This window comes from Typopeltis vanoorti, chromosome 26 (genome assembly GCF_054136105.1).
Source record: "Typopeltis vanoorti isolate ZY-2024b chromosome 26, IOZ_Tvanoo_1.0, whole genome shotgun sequence".
NCBI classification, from domain to species: Eukaryota; Metazoa; Arthropoda; class Arachnida; order Uropygi; family Thelyphonidae; genus Typopeltis; species Typopeltis vanoorti.
The window spans coordinates 15,371,439-15,383,697 of record NC_143574.1 but is presented as its reverse complement, the minus strand read 5'-3'; positions in this window follow the sequence as shown (position 1 = coordinate 15,383,697).

Genomic DNA, 12,259 nt, shown 5'->3' with positions numbered 1-12,259 from the left:
AGTGTGCGTGTGTGTGTGGGGGGGGGTTGCTGTGTCCACGCTAAAGTTCGTCTTACGTTAACGCTCCTATATGTTACGATTAGTACATAGTAATATATGGTATCATGTTGCCAAAATTCTAAATTACTAAATAAGATGACACATTAGACCCATGACACATGACCCCCCCCCCCCATGTGGGGCGTACGCCCCAAGTGGGAACCACTGCATTAGAAGTTTAGTGCTATTTTATTGATAATAAAACTATCCTTTCAGAGAATATTCCGCTTAAAAAGCAAATTTAACTCAAGAAAGAAGCAGAAGACGCAAACTTTAATATGCAAAGATTAATATGATAAATCAAAGGCGAGATGTTCAAAATTCCACGTCGACTGCCGCTTTGTAGAGGAAGTAAACGCAATAATGTACTAAATCCTCAAACATCTGCCTTCTTGAAGGAGGTTCTCGCATTCTCTAGCCTTGGTTTCGAACATTGATTTCAAGGCCAACAACAGATATATCGATCGCTTTTAGTAAAGGATGGAAATCTTGTTTCCAGGCATTTCAATGCTAAGAAGTCGATGAATGATATTTTTAAGGTAGATGCTCTCGTTTCTGTACGGATTTCACACGAAAATTTATTTTTCTGAAAAATAAAATATACGATTTTTATAGATTTCAGTAGTTTGCAAACGAATCTTGAAAATTTTTCCTTCTTTTCAAAAGTTTAAAAAATTATAAACTAATTTATTTGAAAATAATTATTTATTCAAAAAAATCACAGTTTGTGGGTTGTTATCTTTTTTTTTATGTAAATCATTACTGTAACAAAATGAAATCGATTAAAATTAATTGATTCAAATAACAAATTCAAATACAGAACGCTATTTTGAAAATCGCGTTTTATTTTCATATAACCAGGATAAGTCAAAAAATATATTTATTTATTCAAACAAAGAACAAGTTAGTTAAATATATTTACTTTGCTGGTACTTGATTAGCAATATATTATGTTTTTTTTTTTTTTTTGGACTTTTAAACCTTTGTTTTTTCCTACTGTCATTTCGAATTCGATGTCGTTAATTTCCTGCTAATAACCAATACCGATGTCCATTATATGAATGATTATGGATGAGGTTGATGTATCCTGTGGTCAACTCTTCACTCTATCCACAGAAACGAAATGCTAGCAGAAAACGAATCGATACTGTTTGGATCCCGTCACGGCGGGAAGTATTTAGGTCACACTACAGCTTCTACAGCCTCTCTGTATATTTTTTTGCGTTTTCTGTTTGTTTGTTTTGTAAGTACTTCTGTTTGGATGCGTTGGCATAAAGAACGCTATGCTATTATGTGTTGATGTTTTGAGAGAAGTCATCACTCCCACTGGGTATATCGATTGATCTTTAAGATGTCGGGGATGTCGATTTTTCTCGTAATTCTTCAAATTAGAAGAATACGCAATCGATATTAACATGTAATCATATCAACTGTGAACAATATTCCCCGGCAAGAACCAAACTGAGTGTAAAAAAATAAAAAAAAGCATGCATCGCTGATAAGATGACATAAATCTGTGCAACGCATTTTACTGCACTATAAACAAGGCGCATATAGATGGCTCACTGCTTTCATTCCACTACATGACATACTCTTTTTGTAATCTTTTAGTTCTAATTTAGACACCTTCAATATTGTCACACTTATGAGCTATAATTAAAGTCGTAACACGAATTCTTTTATTAAGCTTTCGTTAATCTTCCCTTTCGCGTTTGCGTATGCCATCGGAGCTATGCTCTCTTTTGTTTGTTTCCTAAGAAGCTTAGTATAAAATAGTTCAATATTTTATTCAGAAGAAGAATAACATTACAAATAAGTAAAGAAATATCTTAGAAAATCCTGTATCCTAAAGTGACATCAAATAAATTGCTAATTTGTTTTACTCACAGTACAATTAAGATAGTCTCGATTAAATCAAAACTGAAATCATTCCAAATATTAATATACAAATACGAGCATTAGAAACGTTTTTTGTAATTGTTTAAATACAATAAAATTCAAATGATTTGCAATTGAATTTTCAGTACTCAATATTTCTGTCGTTTATGAGAGAATTTTTATGTCTACGATACTTTACGCTATTTAATGGTATTACACTTGTTTAAAAAAAAAAATGAAGACTGCAACAAAAGACAAAACTAAGAGCATGGATTTAAAATTTAAAAGTCTACGCGTTTTATATGCATTTCTAACCCTCCCATTTGTGTCAAAAATGTCGCATATTTGCGACATATTTGACACAACGAGAGGAGTTCGAAATTATATATATACAACAATAACTCAGTGCCGATTCGATGGGATATAATATAATTTGACCTTTGGTACAATACTTCTCTTGTGTTCAACTCTTGACATTTCATAAATATCGATTTTAGAACAGTGTCCTTACATTTGAGTTAGTGCACCCTAGGATTCCCGCATCCTAGAGTGGTTGCTTGTGTTCAGGAGAGCTCTTTGCTTTACAGGCCACCCCCCCCCTCTCCTCTCTCTCTCTCTTACTATCTTCTTGTAGTCGCTTTCCCATCGACGCTCTTTTGCTCCATTATGCCTCTTCTATAAATGTAAGAGACTTCCTGGGGGGCAACACCACCGGTTATAGACTGGATCAGAGAACCTGATTTTAACTTATAAGTGCTTTGTCCGCCGAAAGTGTTACTGCCTGTTTTTCTTTAATTGTTTGTCATTTATATATTTTTATTTACCTTTTACATATTTGTACCGATATATGTACGTGTACGTTTACATAAATAAAAATCCATGGGCGCTGCTTCACTGAAATGGCCACTACCATTCTTCCACTTTCCTCTAATCATGTAAAAACACGCGCAGCTGTTCGTCATTCCATATAGCTCGGTCCTTTGAGACAAAATTCACTCCTATTGTTTTCCCCAATAATTACAACTCTCAGCAAAAAGAAAAAAAAAAGTTCCCGTCTTTCAGCGATCCAAATATCTATTAGATCTTTGGATCGCTCGTGTGTGTGGCTTATGAAAAAAAAAAAAAATTATTCAATTTTAGTTTCAATCAGATCGTGTGTAGTGACAATATTAGGCAATAAAAAAACAAATGTGTAGTGTATGTAAGCTAAAACAGGTCAACATTCATTTCTGTACATTGCTGTTGTTGTTTTCCAGTTCCGCTTTTATTGGCAAAACGATTTCAGATGATAATATTTTTATTATTTTTTTTTTCGCTATAATTGGACTATTTTAATCACAAAATTATGTCTACAGAATATATTTCTAAAATGAAAAAAAATTAATAGGCATCTTAAATATCAAATTTTACATGTACCAATATTTTACTGGTATAATACCAGTTAAGTAAAAATAACTCCATCGAAATGAAACCCGAACCCCGTCAGACATATTCTGGTGCCCAACCTGAATACCAAATTTTATAATCATTACTCTAAAATCCAACTTCGTTGGATAACTAACAAGCGATATATAATTGCGAAACTTTTTGCCCATCACCAATGGTTCACTCAAACAAAAATTGAGAAAACAAACTCCGATTTCTGTACGGATTTCAAATATTAAATATCAATAAAATACCAATCAACATAATTATTATTTATACTGTTAATGTGAATATAACTGCAGAAATTCTCCCATGCTAGAGTCATCACACTTGATTATCGCTTTCTGATAATGTAGATTTATTACTTCGCTGATGATGTTTGTGATCTATTACTATTGCCAACTATATGTACTCTCAGTTGCACTTCCGAACCAAGCATCATCTACAACATATGTAGATGTTAAGTGCAATTGTCTAATGCAGATATTCACAATTTGGGCAGAACAGTATCTGGGTGTGATAAAAAAAACTTTACAAATATAAAGCTAAATTTTTTTTTGTTTAAACAGTTTAATTCGATTATAACTCAATCAGCATCACAATAAATACGAAACATTCGAAGCATTTTGAAATGTCATCGCCTCTCATTGCGTAATATGTCGCATAATGGCCATTCTCCAGTATTTTTTGCTGCGCTAACGTGTCTTTAATGCTGGTAGTAATTATCTGTTCAGTCTTGCAAGTCTTTGTCACACTCTTTTCTTCACTTTTATTTTTTTTCTGATTCTTCATATTTCATATGAGGAATTGGCGTTGTTTGCAATTGCAAATATGTATTTTGCAAACGATATTAAAGTAAACTACTTGACAAATAAACGGTTGCGCATATACTTTTGACCAGTACCACTATAAAGTTTATATGAAATAAAGAAAAAAAAAAAAACTAGTCACGACGACATATCAAACGTAGCCCAGCTCTTTAATTCTATTTCAGAATTTTCAACCCGTGCTTAGCAGCACGGGTTGAAAATTCTGAAAACATATGGAGGTGCAATCTTTCTCGTTATACGACTATCTTAACATATTCTGAGTTGAATTTAACTCGGAATATATTCAATATTAGTATACTTCTGCAAAAATTCATCAAAATATTCTATGCTTTTATCGCTAGATACAAATTCGTATTTAAATCTGAATAAACAACTATCACTTTTATATAATTAACTTATTAGTTTTCAATATATGCTTGTTTAATTTACCTTGTTTGCTTAAAAATTACTTCCAAGGCACATTTCATAAAACATCGTCTTCTTCAAAAACAGACGATGTTTGTAGATTAGTAGAATCAGACGACAGATATACAGAGGCAAAACAAGGGCTTATTTGACCTTTAACATCTCACATCACTACCATACTTGTGTGTATAAATTAATTAATGGAGTGAGTAAGCTTCTGGATTCATCTCTTTCGCTACCCCTCACAGGCTTATTAGAAATGCAATAATAGTAATAACAAAATCAATTTGCTGGAATTTAAGAATTTCTTTCCATACATTTAAACAGAATTACTACATATATATACATATATAAATCCAAGTTTAAAACTACTAAAATGAATCTCAACAAAGTTGTTAATTACAAAATCAATTTAACGAGTGACAACAAATCAATGGCCGCTGACTCCTGTTGAGATTGCAAAAATATCGCATTTAAAGAACTAAACACAAAATGAAAGGGTATTTTATTGTATTTTAATAAAATAATCAACTAAATAATAAAGTATACAAAAAACGAAACCTGTTCCTCATGATTATAACCAATCGCTAATTAAATATTCAACAAGTATTGAAATAAATTTCCAAGTGCTGATTCGTGGCATTGATTTTTTTTTCTTAATAAAAGCATTCTAGATTACATAATCTTCAGTGACATTTATTGAACTCAACTATTCATAGGCAATTAGTTAGAAAACATCTGGGGCGCTGTAGCTATCGCTTAGTGTTTTACTCTTAGATAAGTTAAAATTACAGCATAGATTTCTGCAGACGACAACTGCAACTTATGCTGTAAGCAAGACACTGTTTACGTATCAAATTTCCAGCAATGAAAGCATGATGTGGAGCATTTATTTGAATGGCTCATAGGGAAAATGAATACTAAACAAATTGGGTATAAACAAATCTTTTCTTTTAAAAGAAAGAAGAACAAACTCACCCATGGTACGTCCTGCGCAGGGAAGCATTCTCGTCCACTCTGTATACGGCAGATCTGCGTTAGCCGTGCGCGCCCGTTTGGCCGCTGAGCTGCGATGGATCACGTGATTGGTTGGACAGCTCACTGTGTGAAAAAGGAACGAGAACAAAGGATTTTTTAAATGATTTTCTCTATGCAGCTATAGCACCAAGAATGTCGTTTCATTTATTTCGATCTTTTATCATTATGTATTCTGCTAAAACATCCCTACCAGTTCACGAAATCACCGAACAGCATAGACGCAGATAATGGAGGGATTTGTTTGGTCTACTTTTGCCGCAGCACTAAATACCCTATACGATGATCTGGACAATCACTATAACGATATTGAGAAAGGATAGCTAGATATACAGAAGTAATCCTCGTTTTGTTTTGTTTTCATTTTTATTAAGATGCAATAAATCCTGAAAGATCTTACGAGAATTTATGAGTTTGCTAAAGTGCAAACTCACTTTTATGATATTTTATAAAATTGTAAGTCGCGAGTAAAAACTTATTATTATTATTATTATTATTATTTAACGGTGTCTCCATGGAGTCAAAAGACTCATCGCAGGAGACCCGACATTGACACACTAACCATTATTTACACAATACCTGTCATACCTCTCCTTAAATTCATTCACAGTTAAAGCATTCACAACCAGTTCTGGCAAAGCATTCCACACATTCACAACCCTCCAAGTAAAAAATCTAGTCCTAACACCCTTGTTAACCACACTCTTACACAATCTCCAGGGATGGCCCCTCGTTCTCTCACATCCTGCATTGGTCTTAAGAATATCATCAGTATCAATCCTGTAAAATCCCTTTAACAATTTAAATACCTCTATCATATCTCCTCTCCTACGTCTATCAGCTAGTTTTTGGAGCCCACAGATCATCAATCTATCCTCATAGGGAACATCCCACAGACCTGCAACAATCTTTGTAACCCGCCTCTGAATCCTCTCTACCACTTCCGCATCACCAAGAAATCCTGGCGACCAGATCTGTGCACAATAGTCCAAATGCGGCCTTATTAATGCCTTATAGAGTGGAATAATAACTTCCCTATCCCTGCTAGTTAGTGTGTTCCTCAACAACCATGTAATTTGATGTGATGTTTTGGCAATCTTAGCAATATGCCCTTTAAACTTAAGTTCTCTGTCCACAATAACTCCCAAGTCTCTTGTCTCATCAACTTCCTGCAGTTCAGTTCCGTTAATATAGTAAACAGCATGCGATGTCATCCTCCCGAAGTGCATCACCTTACACTTAGCCACGTTGAACTGACAGCCATTTACCTCAGTCCATAGCGTCAGCCTATTTAAGTCATCCTGTAAAATATCCACATCATTTGAATTGATTATCGCTCTTCCCAATTTTGCATCATCAGCAAACAAGTGGATATTTCCATTCAAGGTATTTCCAATATCATTGATGTACAAATTAAACAATAGAGGACCAAGAACTGAGCCCTGAGGTACACCATTAGTCACTTGCCTTTTCCTGGACTCAGCTCCTCCGTAAACCACTCTTTGATATCTGTCCGCCAGCCATCCTTTAATCCAAATCACCATCTTCGGATCCAAACCCATTTGCTCTAATTTATGTAACAGAGTTCCATGTGGAATCCTGTCAAAAGCCTTTGCAAAGTCAAGCAGTATCACTGAGTAAGGATTTCCTTTATCCAACTCCACTGTTACTTTATTATAGAACGTAAGCAAATTACTTAGGCAAGACCTACCTTTCACAAAACCATGTTGCCCCTTATAAAGTATCATATTGCTGTCCACCCAGTCCTGAATTCTAATGTTAACTAATTTCTCCAAAATCTTAACCACCACTCCAGATATATTGATTGGTCTATAATTTGCAACATCAGTCTTAGAGCCTCCCTTGTGCAATGGAACTATTTTCCCCTCTTTCCACTCTATTGGCACTTTACCAGAACTGAGGCTTAAATTAAATATCCTGGTTAGAGGAGTTGCTAATTCTCTTGCACATTCTCGTAACACATGGGCCGATATGCCATCTAACCCAATGGCAGTGTTAGCATTAAGGTTCTTTAATATATTAAGCACCTCGATTTCATCTATCTCTATACTCTCATCAGTCAATGTCACATCTGACACTGCACTATCACTACTAAGATGGTACACTTTTGCGAAATGATCACTAAGCAACTCAACTATTTGATTAGCTTCAGTAATTTCCTTACCATCAACACTTTTTAAAGTAATCTTTCCATGGATATTCTTCCTTTTACTAGCCACATAGCGAAAGAACTCTTTAGGGTTTCTTTTGATTTCATCAGCTAGCTTCCTCTCATAATTAGCTTTGGCTTTCCTTACCATACAGGTTACTCTCTTTGCCTGTACCTTATATTGCTCATTGGAACGCTCATCACCTTTTTCTTTATATGTCTTCCACAACCTTTTCTTTATCTGCAACTCTTGTTTAATAGTATTAGTCATCCATTTTACTCCTACTTGATTTCTCCTTCTGACTCTGGGAATACAGTCTGATACAGCTTTCCTCAAATACTCCTTGAGAATCTCCCACGCATCATCAACATCTCTCCCCTTCAATTTCTCATGCCATAATACAGCTGAAAGCTGACTTCTCAACTTGCCATAATCACCAGCCTTGTAATTCCACATATACCCATTCTTAATAGAATATTCAGTTCGTCTTTCAATCTCCCAGGTCAAGACCACATGATCGCTTTCCCCAAGTGGAGACATTGTAACTAAATTACTTATTGATATGTTCTCCGATGTTATGACCAGATCTAACACTCTAGAATCTCTTGTCCCTTCCATCACATGCTGTCTCAGGTAATTATCTCTTAACAATTGTATAAACTCCATTTCCTTTGTTCCTTGTGACCATTCCTTCCCCCAATCTATGTCCCCAAAGTTAAAATCCCCCATAATAATTACTTGACCTTTACTCATCGTGCTAATTTGCCAATACATTCTATCTATATTCTCCCTTATTCCCCTTGGATTATAGCAACAACCAATTACATATTTCGCCTTGTTAATCTCTATCTCACACCAAACAGCCTCTAATGAACTGCCCTCTACATATTTTATACTTATACATTTTTATTGTAATAACAGCAAAATCAATCTCTGTTCAATGAAGTTTATTATATATATTCAAAATCTAAGCAAATGCAATATGCAAAACGAATATTTCCATTCAATATTCTTATGTAATTGAAATCGGGGAACAAATTCGAATCATAACTGACCGGAAACAGAAAACTTGACGCTTTTTCATATTTAATACTAAAAAAGTAAATATAATATGATGTAGTGTAGTTTTCTATGTATGTAATTTAAGTTGCATACCATACACCATGATGTAGTTAATACAGGTTGTTTTAAGTAGATTTTACTATTTGAATACATTCGTAAATTTGAAAAATATTATATTATATATATATATATATATATATATATATTATTTTGATTGTTTTGATTTCTCATTTTCTTCGGTAGATGGCACTCATTTTCATTTTCATCGTCTGTAATAATCGCTTCTTCAAAAGGCAACAGGGCATTGCAGTGAATTGGCCTTTTAGACCAAGTGCGTGTTATTTTAAAACTATAGTTATGAGAACGATGTCACCACAAGAACGTAGGCTACCTTTGAACCCAAGAGTTTTACTTTCAGGGAATAAAATTCCAATCATCACACCTGCCTGATTTATGCTTTCTGATTTTTTTAAATATTTAATATTTTTATTTTTTTTAATCACAAGAAGCAGCTAGTCATATTGGTATGGTTTCTATGTCGCTTTCTTTTAGTCGAAAAAAAAAAATAATAAAATGAAAACAGATAAGTTATTATCGGCCTGGTTGGCCGAGTGGTTAGCGTATTCGCTCTTTAGGGTAATAGAAAAATTCTACAATCATACTATTTTGTTATAGAATGTTGTAAATATAAGTAGTAACATTGTTCTGCTTACATTACATACGAAATTCATCTCACATCGTGTAAACGACAGAAACGACACCTGTGGCATTTTGCTTCTCAGCTGCGTTTTTATTTTTATTTTTAATGACTCACTCAATTCTCGCTCTTCCTTCATAATATATTAATAATTTCATACACTTCTTTGTGAGGTATTCTCTCTAGCTGCGTTTCTCTTTGCCATACTGTTAAAACAGAAGTGTTTATTCATTGTTCCTACTGGGCTTTCACTTGTTTATTTGACAAACAAAATAATAGAACTCCTAAGATGTGTGCACTCTTCGTAGATAAATTCCTTACTGACAATAACTTGCCGACCCTGAACAGAATACCAAAATAAAACAATAAGAGCAATGCTCACTTCTTATCCAGCCTCGTAGTGCTGGATAGGAAGCCAGGAAAAACTTTATAAAATTCCTTGTATAACGTGGATTATAATCTACGCTGTGGAATAAACTTGTTGGTAGTTCCCAAAGCCTCCAGGCTATTTCTTCACATTATGTATTTCAACAAATATTGAGATACCATATTATGAAATTAATTGACATTGAAATATATTTAAGGGACCTAAAATAAAATTATTAGCAGAGGAAACAATAATGATACTCCGAAAAAAAATAATATACAAACAAATGGATAAATTGTATGTATATATACAAAGGATTTGTGGAATATATTACACATTAGTAAGAGCTTATACTAAAATATTTGACTAAATATAGAAGAAATCCGTTTAGTTGGCTAATCATCCATCTCTCACGAACACATCATTCATGTAGACGCTGCTGATGCTGCGCCTATGTGAATTGTATACAATGGAGCATGTAGGAATAAATTCCCTCCTGGTACGGGTACTACTGGGAGGAAAACACACACACACACACACACACACACACACACACACACACACACACACACACACACACACACACACACACACACACACACACACACACACACACACACACACACACACACACACACACACACACACACACACACACACACACACACACACACACACACACACACACACACACACACACACACACACACACAATAAATAAATATCTATATACTGTACTCACCTCGATCCATATTTATTCTTTTAATAACCAGTGGAGCAATCTTACTTGGTTACACACATGTAGCTATACTATATCATTTATGTAAATCCTACTTTGTATTTATCATCCCATATTGTAAATATTTGTCTTATATTGTCTATCATCTCATACAGTAGCTTTTTCTTGTATTTTGTCTCATTTGTGTTATAAACAAGGCATACGATGTTACATATATTAATTATTTAACTGTATTTTATCTCATCTTGTGTTGTGTGCTATATGTACTGAATTGTACTTATGTAAACTTTAATAAATTCAAATGAATATTTATTAGTTACGTAGTCTGCTTTTTTTTTTTTCGTTTTTTTTTGGGTCCGACCCACGAATGGTTCTTGTAAACCTATAGTGCACAAATAGCGCACGTGTGGGAAAAAAAGCAACTTATAGGTCAATAAAAATATTTATTTTTATTTACCTACGTATTTAAAAATACCCTTTACATACCAATGGCATGAACATTGATGTTTGAGTTATTTCATTTTCTATATACGGGACTTATGGGTTGATAATAGAAATTCAAGAGGAGAATGTTCATCTTTCCCCTTCTGAAAGTTTCCAAATAATGATTAGCATACATTTATTCCGACAAGGGACTATTTTTTAAAAATCTAATTCCTAGAATGCAATTCCTCAAAAAAGACGATTTTGAAAGCTCAAACAATTAGGAGTTTTGCAAAGTGCATCATAATGGTGATTAGCTTGTATATAATTTTATTTTATTTTTTTTTACTAGTTGCGTAAATAGAGCACAAGTCTTTAACTAACAATTTAACATTTAACCTGGATCTCAAGACCAAAATACAAACTAGCAATACTACACCACAAAACACGAAATTTATTGTAACCCTAAATAAAAATGAAGAACAAGCTCAGAAAACAAAAAATTATTATTATTATTATTATTATTATTATTATTATTATTATTATTATTATTATTATTATTAAGAGACACCTTCAGGGAGTCAGGAACTCATCGAGGGCGGCCATACTATTCGCACCAGCTGTCATACCTGTTCTTGGTATGACATTCATTCATTTTACTTGCACACACAACATCCATAGACAATCCATTTCAATCACACACTACGCTATGAGAGAAAAATCTAGCCGTAACAGCTTTCTCGACATCATTCATTCTCAACTTCCATTGATGCCCTCGTATCCTTTCCCCACCCTCCATAAAATGAAAAATTTCATCTACTGAAATTCTGTATAACCCTTTCAGAAATTTGTCTCGATCTTTCTCCTGTTTGCTAGTCTGTAGCCTACAAATTCTCAATCTGTATTCATAATCAGTATTCCACAATTCTGATGTCATTTTTGACATTCTTATTTGCACTCTCTCCACTGTATCAGAATCACCACGGAATAGTCTAAGTAAAGTTTATCAAGGCCTTTTAAAGAGGAAAACGACTTCCTTATATTTACATGGCATGGTTCGTTTCAGCATTGCCATCATTCTATGAGTTGTATTTACAATTTTTGCTGTATGATGCGTGAATTTCAACTTCCTGTCTACTAAGACTCCAAGATCCCTGGCCTCATCAATTTCTTCAAGCATAATTCCAC